Here is a 4,695-nt window from a genome sequence, read left to right as displayed (position 1 = left end):
ACATATTTAATCCGATTCTAACCACAAAACATACATGAATTCCCAACATCAAGAATCGGTTTATGTGATACATATATAAAAACCGAATGTGAAATAGAATCTGAAGAGACAACTTCACGAGCGGTATATTACCATGCAAATAAAACCCGATTGTAGGAGCGCAGAGTTAAAAAAAAAAGTACCCAGAATCGGTTTATGCTAGTGCACTTATAAATCGACTATGGTGATGTCTTTTCATATTCTGATTTCAACCCAGAATTGGTCGATGCTAGTCATCAATAAACCGATTCCTTTGCATGCTCTGCATGGACGAAAAACAAAACCCATAATCGGTTGATACGATATATCAACATAAACCGATTCTGTAAATCAGAAATTTTGATTTTCAAAATTGAAGTTTTAAACATGTAAATCAATGAAAAAATTCGAAAAATAGAACGAGTTGATGGAGATCTACTTTTTATTAGCTGGATCGAAGATCGTTGGAGAAGAAAATCATTTTTTTTACTAGGGTTTATGGAATTTGGAAGGATTAGAAGAGAATAGAAAGTTTTTTGTTTGTTTAGGTTTTTATGTTTTTGATTTTTTTACTAAAAATAGTAAGGATTATTATTTATATAGGTTATAGTAGAAGGATTATTTTTGGTACTAAATTAGTCTTTTTGTTAAGTCTAGCATCCCATAGCTACTTATGAAAGGTGTGAGAAGAATTTGATAACCCTAAGTAAATGCCCTAGGCCCCAAACTATGAAGAATTATCAAGATCTGCTTGCTTAATTAAATTACTTATTTGATCTATGGATAATAAATGCACGGGGGGATGCATTTAAGAGAAGCCAATAACTAAGGTTACAGATTTAAAATATATTTTTTCATCATACAAATTCTTCTGAATGAAATTGAAAATAAATAAAATCTAAATGGTGGATTTGGATGTAGAATTTTTAAGGATTTGGGGGAATTATGTTTCCCTAGGTACATTTGGTTGTCCAAATTCCTAGAATCATGTTTCCAATGAGAATCACTTTTCCGGAAAATCCTCCGTATGAAGTCCGACCCCTCCCTCCTAAGATTTGCTGGGAAACTTATTAAGAAATTTATGGACCCACATTTTTATAAACTCTGAATCCTATATATATATAATTTTAAGATTCTGAGGGTAGTGCTAAACAATACATGGACTTTAAAATAACAGAACTCTATGAATTCTAAATGAGTTACCAAACACGCGAGGGATTTACATGAATCCCAAAATCTGTAATCCCATGGGATAATAAATTTCTCGAAATTGTGAATTCTGCAAACAAACCTACCATAAGTATTTTTTGAATTTATTACTGAGTCAGCGATTTCCTACTCAATGACTTTTTTTTTTAACCTGGGCAAATTGGGGTATACCCAGATTAATTGGGGTATACCTAATGAGACAAAACCTGGGTCTTGAAGTAAAACAAGCCACCCCTTAACCATGTATTGTCTAAATGGCTAAATTTCTCCTGCAATGATACTAATTTAATTGATATGATTAGATTAGTTAGTTGATTTATATGAGTGGATTCGGAAATAATTGAGAGTAAGAAAGAGTATGAAGTAGAAGATGAAGTTGTTGTTGTTTTTTTTTGGGGGGGGGGGGGGGAGGGAGTTAGGGTTTGTGAGAAATTTGTGATATGAGTGAGATGAGTGATTCTAATCCTGATTTTGAAGTGGGAGAGTCTTCAAATTTTCCTCCTATAGATGAGTACTTGTATGATGATCTACAAAATCATGATCAAATGGATTATATGCATGATCCTCACTTTTATTTTCCTCAAACTCAAGATGGATATGGAAGTGATGAATGCCTTGAGCCAAACGTAGAATCCAGTGACCCAGAAGAAGAGAAGGGAGCTGCAAGTAATCAGGTAGACAACTTACGTGGTGAACATTGTGATTTTTCCATGCAAATGATCGATTTTTTTCCCTTTTGCTGCCCAGTATCGGCAAGGTCGACGATTATTGACCATGCCGACTAAAAGCGTCGGCATGGTTTTTATTACCAAATGCCACGAATTTTGATGAGCAGTGTTTAGTCGGCAAGGTCGAAAATATGAACCTTGCCGACTATAAGATTTTTTCACCTTAGGAGACGTGTTTAAGCCGGCATTGTTATGGTTACGTTGACTCTGCTGACTATAGTTTGGTCGGCACTGTTTTATTCTTCGACATTGTCGGCTGTACTTTGGTCGTTGTTGTTTTATATATCGACCTTGCCGATTATTGTAGTACATGTCAACTAACTTTTAATGTTTTATAGATTGCATTGGTACCGATGACGGATCAACTTCAAGCTCACAGTGTTAGGGGTCCTGATACTTCCGCACATTATGCTAATAATTTGGAATGGAAGAAAAAGACGACGCGGTCAAGTGGGTTATTGAGAAAGCAAAAGAGAAGATGTGCGCTCTAGTGAAAAACACCCAACAAAATTATTCGCGGTTTGAAATGGTATGCGAGTGTAGTGGGTCGCCGGATGCAAGTCACGAGAGAAGGGGTTATGTGTATGATAAGAAGACGACTATGGTGTACAAGACGAAGTCAAAGAAGTGTGGATAACATATGGAGAATGAATAGAGTTGATGTTGGTTGGCATAACCATAAAAATCCGGAAAGTCTTGTTGGGAACTCCCAAGTTGCCAAGTTGAAACTGCACGAGTTCGAATAAGTAAGAACAAGTTGGGGAATTAAACCAAGTAAGCTCCTTAGTAAGTTCAAGATGGATGACCCCCGTAACTTTCTTCATTGTCTACAATTTATGCGGCCAAAGCAACTATCAAAAGAATTGAATGATATTGAAGAAAGGTAACAGACGAATCACAATGGTTGGCACACAAATACAACTACACGGTAACACACCATGAGTCATCGGAGGGGAAGGTGGATCGTATTTTTCATGCGCATCCCGATATGATTCAATTGGCCCGGTGCTTTTACCAAGTTTTTTTCATGGATTGTACTTATAAGAAGAATAGGTACAACATGCCTTTGTTGAACATTGTTGGACAAACCTCGGATAAGCAATCGTTCACGGTGGTATGGTGTTTTATGGATCGTGAGAAGGATGATACCTATATTTGGGAATTGGAACTTTGAAGCTTCTCTACCACGAAGATGAGACTCTCGCGGTTGTAGTGACCGACAATGAGCAAGCAATAATGAACGCCGTGAGGATAGTTTTTCCCAAGGCACAAAATTTGCTTTGCACTTGGCATATACAATGCAATCTTAGAAAGAATTATTGGAATCATATCCAAAATCCAAAGACAAAGAAAGGTACTAAAGGTGAAAAGGAGAAAGATGAACGTCTTAGTAAACTAACTAAAGAGGAGAGAGAGGAAGAACAAAAGAAAGAAAACGAAGAATGGAAAGAAGGTGAAATCAAATTTGGGTTATTCACGATAGCGTGGGATAAATTGGTTTGATCCATGGATTAGAACACCATATTAGCATCTGTCACGAGTAATGGTTCTACAATCCGTTGAGATTTTGTTCTTACGTAAAATGGAGTATTCAGGTGCTCGGTCGAAGCACATATTAGCTTAGTGAGTCGCAACCACTATTTGCTGCATTAACCTTTAAAATGTTATTGCGGGTTTTATGTTGCCGAGGTTCTCCTTGCTTTGGAGTACCTGCACATGCTCGGGATCATATACAGAGACCTTAAACCAAAGAATGTTTTAGTAAGGGAAGATGGGCATGTCATGCTCTCATATTTTGACCTCTCTAACATGTGGCGTGTGTCCAACTCTGGTGAAGTCATCAAAATCTTCTTACTATTCTCAGCCTGATGGTATTGATGCCTCTTGTATAACTCAATCCAATTGCATTCAACCATCATGTTTTATGCCTCGTTTTTTACAAAGAAAATCTAAGAAAGAAAAGAAAACTAAACCAAAGACTGAAGTCTTTCATCATATAACTGCACGTCCTGAGCTCATTGCAGAACCTACCGATGCTCGGTCAAAGTCTTTCGTGGGTACTCATGAATACCTAGCACCGGAAATCATAAAAGGCGAGGGTCACGGCAGCGCTGTTGATTGGTGGATGTTTGGAATCTTCCTTTATGAGCTTTTATACGGGAAAACTCCGTTTAAAGGGTCAGGAAACCGTGCAACACTGTTAAATGTGGTGGGGCAACCCCTCAGATTCCCAGAGACACCAACTGTGAGCTTTGCAGTGAAAGATTTGATCAAAGGTTTGCTTGTGAAGGATCCTCAACAGCGCCTTGCACATAGACGTGGAGCAACTGAAACCAGACAACACCCATTCTTTCAAACGGTGAATTGGGCATTAATCAGGGGGACCAATCCACCTGAGGTGCCAAAACCCTTCATCACGGAGATACCAAAAGCAGCAAAACAAGATCAGAATGTGCCCGTGGTTGATGTAAAGCCCACCCCAGGTAATTACTTAGAGATTGATTTCTTTTAGTTTCTTGTAATTTTGCGCATTTCTCATACTCTCATACTTGTTTCATGGCCTTGTGTTGTATTGTACTAGAAAGATTGCTTTTATTTTTCCACGGCGACAACGTATCACATATAGTAGTATCTTCAACATAGGTAACATATGTAACTACGCTGTACTTCCTTACTACAGATGTGGTAGAGACACCATTAAAAATTTCATCAAAATAAAGAATGAAATTGTTGATCCTTC

General features: G+C 37.6%; 1 pseudogene; it reads left to right on the top strand.

Annotated features, from left to right (window-relative positions):
* Positions 1 to 3,623: 3,623 nt before the first annotated feature.
* LOC113341894 lies at positions 3,624 to 4,695 on the top strand (annotated as a pseudogene).

The sequence above is a fragment of the Papaver somniferum genome, unplaced genomic scaffold (genome assembly GCF_003573695.1).
Source record: "Papaver somniferum cultivar HN1 unplaced genomic scaffold, ASM357369v1 unplaced-scaffold_32, whole genome shotgun sequence".
Taxonomy (NCBI): domain Eukaryota; kingdom Viridiplantae; phylum Streptophyta; class Magnoliopsida; order Ranunculales; family Papaveraceae; genus Papaver; species Papaver somniferum.
The sequence above is the reverse complement of the archived record's forward strand: the minus strand, read 5'-3'. Positions and strand labels throughout refer to the sequence as shown.